The 15062-nt window shown below is 37.4% G+C and overlaps 1 protein-coding gene across 1 annotated transcript in view; it reads left to right on the forward strand.

The window, feature by feature from the left end:
- The first annotated feature begins 400 nt into the window (after window positions 1–400).
- Window positions 401–15062, forward strand: part of Ca1 (carbonic anhydrase 1) — a 41742-nt gene continuing 27080 nt past the window's right edge. The window contains exon 1 of the mRNA XM_034516993.2: window positions 401–529. The gene's annotated coding sequence lies outside the window, so the exon portion shown is untranslated. The remainder of the gene's footprint in view (window positions 530–15062) is intronic.

Below are 15062 nucleotides of genomic sequence, written 5' to 3' on the forward strand. Positions count from 1 at the left end.
ATTCCCCTACGTTGTCCTTTCAGTGCCCTCAAACCTAAAGTCATGCAAATATTCTGTTGTCTCTTGCCTTCCCATAAATATAATAGCAATCATTTTCCCCTAACTGTCCAGCTGTCACCAGTGTTCCATGCCTGAGACAGTACTTTTCACTGTTGCCTGGGCACATGACAGAATGGCCACAGGAGCCATTGCTGTAACCCAACATTGAAAGCCGTTAGTGCTAGTCCACAAAACTCCAGTATCTCCTGTATCTAAATGTCAACACCCCAACTGCTTCTCTTATCAGGGTCTCATGTTCTGGGGCCCACTATGGATCTACCCTAATCATTCTGATGCCAGGCAACTGACAACTTGGGACAGTCCTTGGGCCCCACAGCCCACCAAGATAATTATTAATCAACCCATCTGGGCCCATAGTTAGCCCCACCCTTCCTGTTGTATATTAGCTGCTTCCTACTGCTCCACATTGCTGTACCCATCCTCAGGAGGGATTTACTGGGTGACCTGGCCAGCAGCCTTCTCTGAAACTGTAAGTAACACAGGGTTCTTCTGTTTTTCACCGAGACAGACATTCTTATGCACCTATATATCAAAGAGATCTTATAAGCAGAGTTCTAACCAAAAGTTACAAACTTTAACTCCTTTTCCCAAAGCTTTATGTTTAACAAGTAAGTCATTATAAATGGTGAAATGGGAGAGGGAACATGTGTTTCTTGGTTAATTCTTCATTCATTCTCCTAAACTATGTAACTAATTGACTTTTAAGTTTCTTTCTTTCTTTTTTTTTTTTTTCTCCTGAGACAGGGTTTCTCTGTACAGCCCTAGCTGTCCTGGAACTCACTCTGTAGACCAGGCTGGCCTTGAACTCAGAAATCTGCCTGCCTCTGCCTCCCAAGTGCTGGGATTAAAGGCGTGCACCACAACTGTCTGGCGACTTTTAAGTTTCTATAAATACTATAAACTATATCAACTAAAATCTTAGTCTATCTGAATTTCTCAAGCATCCCAGATGTTTTACAAGTTAGTCTTTTACAAACTTCAAATTGGCAAAGAGATGTTGATCATTAATGCTGTGTTGCTAAAATAGACCAATTCCCATGTGATGTGGCACTTTTATGATCCTTGCATTCAGGAGGCTGAGATGGGTGTTCAAGTTCAAACCTTACTTAAATATACAATGAGAACTTGTCTTAAAAAGTCAAAAGAAAATAAATCAATATATCCATTATTCTGATCTCTCTCTTTCCTTCTAGCCCTATGTATAGACAAGAAAACATACTGTTCTAAAAAATTAAAATCATATGGTTAATACATCTAAGTTTCTTTTAAAAGTACTTTTCTTTGTATAACATTTATATGAGAGGTGGAGTATGTCATGGCACACCTATGGAAGTCAAAGACAACTTACAGGTGTTCTGTCATGAAGGTCCTCCCATGGATCAGACTCAGGTCATCAGGATTGGTGGCAAATGCCTTAACCTGCTGAACCTTCCATCTCACTTGATTTTCTAACATCTGATTTTATAACATCTTGGGTTCTGTTGTGCATTTCCAGTCCTTTCAGAAATCTTGATGGCTTACTTCAATGACTATAAACATTACATTTTTGAACTTAACATAAACACAAACTTTATGGGTTTAACATTCCTTTAAGTATCTATTTCTTCTGCAACTGCAAAGTCACTTACTGAAACAAAAGGAAGGGACTTATGACCATACAGTGAGGTTACTGTACTGAGAATCATGGCCAAGGGTGAAGTGTCAATAAAACATGTTAGAGAGGATCAGAGACCTAGTTGAGACATGGATGTCCAGAGTGACTGGCCTGAGACAAAGGGTGGCATGTGGCACTCTGTCCTCAAATGACAGTTTTCCACGTCTTGTAGACCTTTACTCAATTTTCAGTCACGTTGTGATCTGATCAATAAAAATCTGTTTACATTAATTTCCTCTAAAGTTAATGTTTCTTTTTTATTATTGTACCATGTAAAGCTTTTTATACCTTTCAATCTGGTATAATAGCAATCATTCTATTATTTTATTGACCGTTTCCTGCATAATAAGCCCTATCCATTAAATGCTTTGTTTTATAGTATTATGTAAATGTACATCAAGTTCAAGTTCACTGCATGGCAACTAACCTCCTCCTACCATCCTGTTTTGAAGATTGTGTGAGCAAGTACATACAGTGTCTCTGCACAGTCTCTGTGGGGTCTTAGAACCACTCTTATGCCTGCCATCTTGCCTGAGCATCCTTTCTTCTCTCCCAGTCAGAACATGGAGCTCATTTAGAACATATGAGATTTCCATGGAAATCCTTTGATCTTTTCTTTGTTAGATTTATTTGTTTTATATATGTTAGGGTTTGCCTAAATGTATGCATATGTGCCTGATGCTTGTGGTCATCTGGAACTAAACTACAGATGGCTGTGAGCCAACTTGTTGGTGCTGGTGATCAAACATGGGTCCACTACCAAAGCAAGTGCTCTTAGCTTCTAAGCTCCCTGTTTTGTATTCAGTACACTCGTGCCAATGTTTATTTTAATCTTTCTAGTTGTTTAGAACATTTCTCGCAAATATTATTCTCTTCAAAAGAAACAATTAGGAGGGAAAAAAAGAAAAAATGAAGGAAAGAGGACAGAAGGAGAAAGGGAAGAAGAAAGAAATAAAAAGAAAGACAGAAGAAAAAAATTGTATCAGTACTGGTCTAGGCAGGTGGGCCAGACACAAAATTACCTGTGCTGGGAGGCAGAAGAGGTGTTAATTTTCTGAAGTGCTAATAAAGACATAAAACAAGATCATGCATTGCAGTGAAGGCCAGCATGAGCTAGAGGAGCCCTTTATTTACTCTACAGCCTCCTCAGCACAGCTGCCTCTATTCCTTTCTGTCTAGATACTGATTCTCTTTGCCCTACTTCAATGCTTCATGACAATCTAAGGTCAAACACTGGAGTAACAAAAGCAAATAGACTTCATCAGAGAGTAGTTATTCTGAAATATAGTGTTTAAAGTTTTACTCCACCTACTTCCATAATCCTACAGGGTGATAGATGTATTTATATAGGTATATGCTTATATAAAACTTGAAAAATATATCCACATATAGTCAATGTCATTATCATTCTAGTTTTCATACAAATGACCATATTTCCTGTGTTAGATGGAGTTCCAGGGGCTATAGGATTTCTGAGATCATAATGGAGGAAACAGAGTTGAGGATATTATTTATCTAGCTTTAATGGGATCTATATATGGTGCACAGAGACTAAATTTTATTTTTGATTTTAATACTTTTGTGATAAAATAGAATTTTCTAAGTGAAACACATCCAGCTAGGGATACATATCTGTGTCATAATGTACATCAATGTTACTGTGGGACACTCTCCACCTTTGTCCTACAAAACCGCCAACCAGAAACCTACCTATTAAACAACTCCCAGCTCTGTTTCTTCAGATTCCAGTTACAGCTCTCTGCTTCCTCTCTCTGTGAATGTGATTATTCTAGGTCCTCATGTGATCAGTGTCAATGTTTGTTCATTGGGATCTGGCTTATTTTGCTAAGCATGTGCTGAGGTATATTTCCTTCTTTCAAAAGCCTTCTGTGTAGATAGACCATACTTCACTTGCCTATATATCTGGAAACAGTCACTAAATTGTTCCACTACTGTGCATATGTATACATTAGTATCTTTTTAAGTCTAGGCTCAACATTCTTTTAGGCACATTTCCAAAAGTAGAATGGTAACTGCAAAATCATAATCTTGGCTAAAATTTGGTGAGGAATTACCTTCCAATTCACACTGCAGCTGCACCATTTTATATCCCTGCCGGAATGAACAAGGTTTTCTGTTCTACCACATCATAGGCAATGCCTGCTATCATCTAGGACACTTTAGTTTATGGTCTTATAATACATATCAACTTGTTGACAGATGTATTTTTAGAGATCACCACCCAAAACACTCATGTATACTCAGTGGATTTCAGTGGGGGATGAAATTCTACTGGAGTAAAAAATGGTCAATCGAATTCACACCCCACATTCTTATAAAACAAGAAGAATGGTAAGCATGTCTACAGGATTCTCTTGAAGGTCTTCTGAAAGAATACATGTAATGCTGTTAATTCACACTTAGACAGACATGCCTTTCCCTCTTACTTGTTTTTACACCTCTCTCTTGCATAATTTTATGTATGACATCTCATGGCCAAACACCCAGTCAGTATTTTATGACTGCTGTGGTTTGTAACATAATCTGTAAAACTTGAGGCACATTCGTTTGACCATAGTGATCGCTGGAGCATCCCTCACTGAAGAGGAACTGGAGGTCACTATCAGAGTCTTTCTGCTCCATAATCTACTAAATGCAATGAAATCCTTATCAATGTGATAAAACTTTTATTGTTCTCATTCCATGAAGTAGTTTCACGTGTGCTCAGAAAGTGACTTTATTTTTCTCATAAAGTTATAAATTATAGTATTTCCATGGAAAAGGCTCTAGAAAATATTTGCATTGGGTGGAACCTCTCTGAACACTGTCATAGAATTCAAACACTTGGAATGCTTGTTGTCCATGTGTCATGAAACCCTTCATTGTCTACAAAGTGCATTCATTAGAGTTTGGTCTAGATCCAGGCATGCAAAGATGATAGAATTGTGACCTCAAATTAAAAGTTCCTCGAATACTTAGATTAGTATGAAAACATAAATTTAATAGCTATATACCTAAATGAACAGAACAATATTTTATATATGTGTTACTTTTGTGTTTTAATCTTATTAAAAGAAATTTGAAATTATGTGTCTTCCATGTAGGTCAGGTTAAAATAACTTATGAGAAGTCAGTAAAACAAATATTGACTAAGAAAAAAAAAAGCAAATCATGAGTGAAAGTGTATACTTAACTAGTAACAGTACAAGTGTCATACATTTTTAAGTATTTTATTACATGAATTTGCTTATTTTTGTGTGTGGTAGGGGTGTGTTTATGCCTTCAATATAAGTAGAGATCAGAGGATAGCTTGTAAGAGTTGATTTTCTCCTTCTACCATGTATGCTCCAGAAATCAAACTCAGGTTGTCAAGAATTGGTGACAACTACTTTAACCCATGAACCCCATTACCACAATTGTTATAAATTTTGAAAGTAATTGTTGTTTTTAGAAAGTTGAGGTTACTTTCTATTTAGTCTATATAAATAAAAAAACAAAATCTCTCCTCTCCTAGCTAGGTCAAGCCAGAGAAATAAACTGGGCAGTTTTTATTGAGTCCTGTGCTTCTAGAAGTGAGGCAGACTGTTTTGCTTCCTGCTGGCAGCAGTCACCTCTGGGGGAAACTTCAGATCCCCTTGTTTAATAAAATTAAAATAGAGCACTGCCCAGAAAATTATTTTAGTCCTGCTAAAAACATTTTTGAGTCTAGAGGCTTGATGTGACTTCCCCTGAATTACTGTCCCCTGATGGTCATGGTTGGTACCATTTTTATCCACAGATGTTAATGCAGTCTGATCAAAACTAATTTCTATGATTCCTATTGGCAAAGCTAAGAAGATCTTGGATTTTTTAAAGGCAAAAGAATCAGTATAAGTGAACATATTTATATGTCCAGAAGAAATATTATATAAGAAACAGAAAACGTGATTGACTTATAAATTATTGATTGAAAGATAGCTAGTTTCATAAAAAAATAAATAAATAAATAACAGTCTATCCAACCAGGCAGCTAGACTTCTAGGCCTGATACAAAAGGGTGGTGCCCTGTTATTTCTTTATCAGAACTGATCTACTAGAGTCTTACCTTACCTAACTTAGCCATGTTTCATTTGGCTATTTGTTCTCTACTTACAGAGATAGAATCAAAGGGCTTCTTAGCCATAATTAAATGTTACTTCTAGTCTGTATGAACTAAGCTAGAAGAAGTCCAACTGTTGGGTCAACAACATAAAGGGAAATGTTTTACTGTGAAGGATCACATTCACTGCCTCTTAGGAAGGGATTGCTTGGAGTCTTGCAAGGAAGAACGTTGCTCACATCCTCACAAGAAAAACTCTCGCAGCATCTTAAACTGCATATTATTATGAGAAAGATACTGGGTAACTAACTACTCCAAGACTAGCTCCCTGACAGTTAGAGAAGGTTTTCTTTGCCTTTGCTTGGTGATATTTCAAGCAAAGTAGCTTTCTCCTCTCCCATGGCTGAACTGACAGTCAACTGCTGGAAATACCTTCCTATATGTAAAGGTATTTTGAGTTTAAAATCTCCATATAAAACAGATTGAATCAGAAGAAATTATCTTTTTAAGTTGTTTCCTTTGAGAAGTTGCTGTGGATTTGTATCAAGGTAGTTAAATATTCAAATTCAAGGAGGTTTTGTTTGGGGGGAAAAGTCAGAAAGATGCCAGGCAATCTGGGTACTCCACAAAGTAGAACAGCCAAGGGACAGTTTTAAGAACAGTGAATTTGGAGAAGAGAGCATAGCAAGCAAGATGAAATCTGATATAAGCAAGGAGCAAGGAAGGTGAACCCTTATTTTCTCAGATCTATCAACCAACTGTAATTCTGACCTCTGCTTTCCCTAAAGTAATCGCTTTCACAAAGTAAATATACACTTTGAAAGTATATCCATAATGGCCATGCAATTATGATGTACAATAAAATGGAATGGGAAGAGCCCAAAAGACTAGGATTTGAAGCCATGGGAGAGGAGAAAGCTACTTTGCTTGGAATATCATCAAGCAAAGGCAAAAAAAAAAAAAAAAAAAAAAAAAAAAAAAAAAAAAAAAAACTTTTCTAACCTTCCTGCAAACACCTTATAACCTAAGGAGTCTTTCTCTGAAGCTTACTCCACAGGAATGGTCTGATGTGGTTCTGAGCAAGATGGCCTGTGCATGACACTGATAAATCTGAATCCTCATGTTTCAAACACTGAACTCTGGGACCATATGAACAATAGAGACCTGTGTGTCATTGAGGCTTATTTCTGAAAATCTCAAATATTTCTGACAAAGGTGATAAAATGTTTTAAAGCAATGTTTCTGAGAATTGTCCTTAGGCCACCATCACAAGCGTTACTGGAACACTAGGTATAGTATGTGTTTCCAGCTTTCACCCCAGACCTATTCACCAGGTACCTAAAGGTAATGGTGAAGTGGAGCGGTAGCTTTTCACAGCATTCCCGGTGATTCTAACTCACACTGACGTCCCAGAGCCTGGCGTACCTCAGAGATTACCCTGAGGTTTCATTCTCCAATCACTTAGCTTGAATATTTTAGTTTCTTATGCCATGGAGTTCAGTAATTCTTTGGTTCCTCCAAACCTCAGATGTTTATCCAAACAAATACTATTTTTTTAAATCTCCTAAGGTTATCATCATCATGTAGAAAGAATAAAATAAAATTTTTTTCCATGTGTTTGTCTGGTTAGGAGATTTTCAGTTTTATCAGACAAAGTATTCAAAAACTTTCATGACAGCTGAACTCGTATCAGTAGATTAAAAAACTATCTTTCTCACGTGTTATTAAATATGACTTTTGAGAAAAATATATAAGTATTTCAAATATATATTAATTGTAACCATTATACAACTCAGATGTAAATCAAGTGAAATTTGGTAGTCTTTCCTCCCTTCTAATAATGGGACCCTCAGGATGAGGTACCTGACTATATCTAACTGTGAACTGTCTTTTCACTGAGTGCGTAAGCTTTCTTGTGAAGGAAAGCGTCATACACAAATTCAAGACCACTGTATGTTATTACTCAGAACCTTTTACATTTAAAATGTAAAAGAAGTACAGTTGCATTAGTTCATCCATACCCTGTTAGATTATTGAATGCTTGCTCTTCGGTTAGCATTAGAACATATTTATCTCCATTTTTAAAAAGTTTTAAGTGAACTCGAAAAAATGAGGTGTGGGGGTCCTTTTCTATGTGTGTTTATAATTCAGATACAGTCTGCAAAATAATTGTTTTGTGCTTTATATTTCCACACAGAATAATATCATCATTCAGTTTTCCCCATTTCTGGCGTCTTCCATAGTTTCAGTTTGCATTTCCTGGACACTCAGACCACCATTTTTCCTCTAGTTGTCATTGAAAATTTTACCTCCGAGTCAAAAGGTTTCCCCGACTCTGTGTGCAGAAACTGATGTCCTGATGTTACTGGCAAGGAATGGTGTAGTAAGCGTTTCCAGTTCTCAGCAGTGTGGCCAAACAATACCTCAACTCTTGGTTGCAGTTTCTCTCAGGGCTGCTAGTGCTTTCACTAGAAACTGAGAGATGGATTTTCTTCGGGCTAAAGGAGAGCCTTTGTTTACATGTTTGGACCCACTCTGGGATCTGGGACTTTGAGTTTCTTCCTAGCTAGCAGATCAGCCCCCCACTCATCCTGCCTTTTGCGTGAGTCTACAGCAATGGACTGCATACCTGTTTGGTTTCAAAACTGTATCGTGGAGGTTCATTGACCTTATTCTACTGTCTGAATCTTTCACATGGAAAGCTGACTAGAAGAGGATTCATGGGAACACAACCACACTGCCATCTTTCCTAATATCTTAGTTATTATTCAACTACATGGTCTCAGTTTTTTACCCTCTGCTTATCCATATTAGTTTGGGAACAAACTAATATGATAATATTGAAAATTAAGTGATGACTTTAAAATAATATTAAAAATAATTCTCTGAAACTTTCTTTGGAATCAAAAGTTCTGTGTACAGTCAAGTGCAGAATGCTGCTTCAGGAAGACCATATTTGGCTTCCCCAGCCTGCAATATGAGAAATTCTTTTTCCCATAATAATATTCAAGAGGCTAGGCATAACCAGACAGGGTTCTCTTTCTTAAGTCATAGAGGTTTATCAGGTCAGGCAAAGTTTCAGCATTATGTAATCTCACCTCTTATTACCTCTTACATGAGCTCAAACTAGCTTCTTCTTGATTCATATGTCTATATTTGTTCTTAGTGCTCTGAAACGTAACACCCTTAAATTTTACCTGCTACAAAGGCCTCCATTTCTTATCATAAAAAATGAAATATTATCTCTCAATTCAATGTTGTAATTCAATCTAAGATTGTTTGGTCCCTTTATAGATCAACAATGACCTTTCTCATCACCCTGGTCTATACTATTCATCAGCATCTCCATAGGAGGATGGAGATTCTGATGCCCTATCCAATTTACTACCACTCTCCCAAAATCATCTGGGGTCTTTTAACTGGTGGAGCTTGACACATACATCTCTTGTCTGATGAGAGAGCAAGGGCTTCCTTCAAAGGCATGAGCAGCTGTTGCCACCAACACCATGACTAGAGGCCAAGCCCTAGCCTCTCTCCACATGCCTCATTTACTGGCTGTTGAGAGTGTAGCTAATACTTGAGATAATTTGAAACCGTCAGCTCTGTGACAGTTTGTCATCTATTAAAAATTGAATCTTATTTATTCTCTAGTGAGGAGGTTTCAGTTTTCTGGTACTAAGATTAGACTGAATCTTAGGTCATGAGATGGTCTCTTTCTTGAAAATGGTGTACTAAGATGCTGGTTTCTAGAGATGAGATTTCACTTGGCTCATTGTGTCAAAGTACCATCTTATTCACTTGGATAATCCATTATTCTAGGTCCAGGTGAATCTTATTCTTGAGCAGGTTCAAATGGTGTGTTCATATTGTCACAAATATCTCGTAAAACACATAAACAAAATCAAATCATTCATTCATGCTAACACAAAGTATAAATGAAGACTAATTCAAGATACCTAAGAGTTGTAAGATTTAGTCTCTAATTTCTAAAAGCTTGCCATGTGGAGGAGAAAGAAGCACATATAAGAAAACAGTTATGAGTTCAATGTGAAAAGTGTCAGAAACGTGATAATCAAATTAAATGGTAAGGCAGAGTTATCTTTCAATTTGGGACAGCATAAATTTCACGAATGCCTTCATTAATAGCGTATGGCTCCCTCATGAGCAGTTTCCTTCTTAGAACTCAGTTTCAATTACCTGCAGCCAACTGCAATCTTAAAATATTAAGTGGACATTTCTAGAAATGAAGAGTTCGTAAGTTTTAAATTGCACATTATCTTCAGTGCTGAAAACAAAATCAAAAGCAACAAAAATCTCTTGCTCATTCCTACTTCATTGTCTCTGGAATGAGACTCGGTCTGTGCTCTGTGTATCTATGCTGTGCACACAGCACAGCCCACCAGTTAGTCACTTAGTAGGCTTCTTGGTATCAAATTGACTACTTGGAATTGTGTGGCTTGTCCTCAAGTGACTCTCACATAGTGACCTAAGCTTACAGATCAGCACATTATGTCAATATTGCATCATACACATTGCCTCAAGGAGGAAAACTAATGAGGACAGTGCAATAGAGATTCTCACAATGTTATGACAGCCTAGTATTTTACTTTTGCTAACTTCATGCTTTGTTAATAAACTAGAAATAAATCATAAATGCACAGTGAGGGAGGAAACTGTTTATATGTTTTGATGCTATTTGTGTGTTTTCAGACATCCACGGAGGGTCTTGGAATTACTACATAAATAATAGGACATTCCTGTACTTGCCATGAAAGAGGGTCTCGGGTTTTCCTAGGTTTAGTAAAGTAAAATGAATATCAAAGTCTGAAGTTGTAGAGAATATGCAGACTAGATTTAGAGATGACATGAAGTCTTGTTTTACTGAAAACTCAAGCACAGACAGAAACTTGCATTCTGGAAGAATAGATTTAAGGTGTTTGTCAGGACTACTGTTCACCATTTTACAAGCCCGTGAGAAGCAGAAGAAGGTTCCTGGACTGCTAATGAGGTAATCAGAATTGGGTTTCAGTATTCTCAATAGAACTTGAGCTAGATCACAAAGAACAAAGGCTAGGGTATTATGTACAGTCAGATTGTGAATGTACATCAGTGAATAAGTACCAATGTCAAAGACTGGGTAACATGGCCAGTTAGGTTGTATTTATGTCAGTAGTAAGTACCAATATTAACAAAGGAAAAGAGAGAGAGAGGGAGAGAGAGAGAGAGAGAGAGAGAGAGAGAGAGAGAGAGAGAGAGAGAGAGAACCAGAAGGCACATAAAGATAAAATTGACAGTCTTCATGCTTGGAAGCCTAACAAAAAGGGTAGGAAGACCAAGGGAATGCCAAAACTGTGGATCTGGACCTGGCTCTCCACCTGGCAGTCCTGTTCATAGAAACATTAAATGCAGAAGGAAAACATTACATGTTCCATTGGAGATAGGAGGGTTGAGTATAATAGACAAGTCACTCCTATCATGCTGACCTTTGCACAGAAGGGATGAGTAGATGTTAAAGCCACTTTTACAGATGTCCTTTAAATGTGGTTCCGTATATTTTAGAGTGACTGGCATTTCTCATCAGCTGTGTAACAGTGATATTTACTCTGCTGTTCTCTGGCTCATGATGTCCCAGAGCTTAGAATAAAAGAATGTTTGTAGAGTTTTATTATAAGTGAAATCTGGCCTGACTAAAACAAGTGTTTGGGGGTGGGGTTCCTTTTGCTCTTTCCTCAAACTGTAGTGTTGGATTTGCAACGAAATAAAGACCTTAGTGACTAAGCAAAACTCTGAAGCCTTAATAGCTCCTATAAAATAAACCTGGTATCAAAATCAAACTGACTCACCTCTGTGCTACCATATCATAGGAGGATTAGGGTAACTAGCCCACACACATGGTTTTATTGGTGATCATATTGGCAAAAACAAACATTTTCAGTTAGTCTTTGTTATTTCTCATGTATCTGCCTCTGACATTAACACAGATATTTTCCTCAAATAGTATGGCATATTAGTTGCCAAAAATATCTGATAGAATAATGAACAGACATGTTATACCAACTACAATCAGTTGGAAAAGATCAGAAAAACAGTATTTATGGTAGTAGTGAAAATGTTAATTCATTGCTTTATGTCAGTTACCACATACTCTTCCTGGTACCCATACCATGATTACATGCACATTTCATTTAATTACTTGATTATTCAAGTGGTTGATTGCCAGGGTTGAATCCAGAACCCTGCACATGCAAAGGACATAATGTTGCTGGGTCAAGTTTTTGGCCTTATCTCCATGTTTTTACAGTAAAATATCTGGGTCTTTTTCAGCTCCAAATTTAGCCAATCCCCTTGAATATCACAGCCTAAATATACCATGCAAACATTTTCAACACTTGTCCTCTCACTAACCTAGTTTCTTTAGGATACCATATGTATTCCTATACCCAAACTCTAGCTCAGTTTTAGGAGTTCTTGAATAAGTGTCTTCTGTTCCCTAGTAGCCCCCAAAGATGTCCATGGGGTCAAAGGATCTCTAGAACCTTTGCACATGTCTCCTTGGACTGGAAAGAGAACTTCACAGTGTGGATAAATCAAGGACACCAGAGTAAAGAGTCTTTACAATAAGGTAAGGAGCAGAGGGAGAAAAGATCCGATGCTGCAGATTTGGAGCTGAGACATGCAGACAGCTTCTAGAAGCTGGAAGAAACATTCCTGTCTAGGGCCTTTAGAAAGAAAACAGCTTGCCAACATATGGGACTGAGCCTGTTAAGATGCATTTCAGAACTGTACGTTTCAGAAATGTCAAGAGAAGGATTTTGTGTTCTTTTAACACCACTGAAATTTTAGGAATCTTTCACTCCCCTGGTGCTCTATGATTTGCTATGAACTTTTGCCCAGCTTTATACTTCCTGCCCAGGGAGTGGTCACTGTATGAGCAAGGCAAGTTTAAGGGTCACGATAGCTGGAGAAGCAGCACTTGCAGCCTGGTTTACAGAAGAGAGGATGCAGTAGAATCTGAATTGACCTTCAAACAGAAAACTCCACCATTTCACTCCTCCTGCACAGTCTTTCAAATGTGGTCCTTTTACTTAGTTCTCCATTATTATCTTTAATTTTGAGCCCATTATTTGATGAGCTCTAGTTTCTCTTACTCCCCAAATTCGCCATCTTTCCTTCAGAGGGCTCATTGGACATCACCAACCATGAGCAAAAACCATTTCCTGTTGTAATCGTGGCTCCACAGACAAACCTCGGAAGTTCAGACCCTCCTCCCATAGGACCAACCTCACTGTGGTTATTAGCATCCACCTCTACTTGCAGCCACACTTCCCTTGTACAACAGCTCGCTGTTAGGTGTTTTATTTTGATTTTAGGCAGACAAGTACCTCTTCTGAAGGCTCATGATCTCCTTCATGACAGATAATCTTCTTGAACACCTTCCTAGAGTCTGTTATATCTACAGAAGGAACATGGTAGCGACAGAAGGTAATAAGAATGGAGATGGATTTAAGCCACTAAACTTGCTGGCTTTTAAATATAAAGGTTTGGTGAAAGAAAACATTCAAAACAGATTGTGAATTTTTTTTCAAGAAACAGGAAATCTATGCATGCCATTTACAAAGGCAAAATGGAGAGGCAAAGGAGACGGATGGAAGCCAAGCCTTGCATTTTACACTTGGGTGTGCCAACTTGGCTGTCTTCTAGTTTTCTTCCTTTTAGGTTTAATGTTGAATGACCAGAACAATTTTGATTACCTCGTAGATTGATAAACGTCAGTTGTGTTTATTTCATATTAATATATATTTATTATTTTATCATCTTATAAATAAGGTCTATCTGAGTTTGATTTTTTATTAAATATAGTTAGTGATATGGCAAATAAGTAGGGGTAAAGGAAGTAAAAGGATGAAAATCTCATATCTTTTATCTGTCTAGAAGGATTTAGACAATTGTGAAAGACCGACAAGGATTAATAGAACTCAAGAGGTTCTTCCTGTACCTTTGTGACTTTTATTTGTTTATTTTATTTCTTTCCACCAAATTTTACAATCTGAAAACACAATTTGCATGGAAAATCTGCACTCATTCTCCATGTTCCTCCAAGTAATGTTGTCCACTCATTAGTGTATCATATTCAACACCAGCAAAAGGCTTTGAGCCACACAGGGCTGTTTTTAAAATATATGTGTGTCCCAAAATATCCCATGGAGTTCAAGTGACAGATACACTATATGTACCTGATAGGAGCTCACAGTGCACCAGGCTGCCACAGTATGTGGCATCTCAGTGTATCTGCTTCTATCAGGTTCTTATGCATATAACAAAATAAGATAACTTTAATAAAGCTAGGCCCTTTTCCCAGCGTCCCATCTGGCTTCTCTTCTAGTTCTATGACAACCTCTCTTTTAAACTGAGGCTCAGAATCTTCTTTTTTTTTTTTTTCAAATCTTCTCCACTAGGTAAAATAAGAAAGGTTCTGCTATGATCATTGGCATCTCATCGAATTTCATGTTTATTTATCTGTTAGCTGACCTAGGCTGTTTTATTTTTAGGTGTTACTTGAATTTCCCTAGGCCTTGTCTACCAATGAAGTCACTTATTCATGGAATCAGCCTGTAGACCAGATTCTCCTCACACATGATGCTGGGATCTTCTCCCATGTTGTATTGGTTCAGTGTCAATAGATGACTGAAATGGCTTCCTAACTGGCTTTTTTGATCCTAATATTTTTTAATTTAAATCTGATAATAACTTCTCGTCTTATAATATGAAATGACTTTGCATGTGCTTGACTTCTTTGAACTTATATTACTTCCTCCTTTTCTCTTCCTCACCTCTTTTCTATTTTTCTGAATCTTTATTGTCTTAAGTCTTATTGTTTTTATTGACCATAGTTCTTTAGGGTGAGGGAATTACTCTATTGTTTTTAATTGAACTTAGTCTAGTTAAATTTAGTCTTATAGCTATATTTTGTTAGAAAGACTAGAAGGAAAAGAGGGTTCTAAGTTTTACTTACACGGCTAAGATGTTTGGTCCTTGATCTTCCAGCCATATTTCATTACTGAGAAAAGATGGAACCAGACCAGGTTTCCTCACATGACTCAACTTTGTTCTAAGTAAGTGCTTACCAAGCCCAGACTTGCACAGTTTGCTGATGTCCTAACCCCAGAGCCAACATTAGAATTAGTCAGTGATCAAGATCCCAGGAAACAAGATTCTTGGAGGTCCCTGAAAGACAACAACTCATTGTGTTAATGTTTCATGGTCTTTTCT

Source organism: Arvicanthis niloticus, chromosome 13 (genome assembly GCF_011762505.2).
Source record: "Arvicanthis niloticus isolate mArvNil1 chromosome 13, mArvNil1.pat.X, whole genome shotgun sequence".
Classification (NCBI taxonomy): Eukaryota; Metazoa; Chordata; class Mammalia; order Rodentia; family Muridae; genus Arvicanthis; species Arvicanthis niloticus.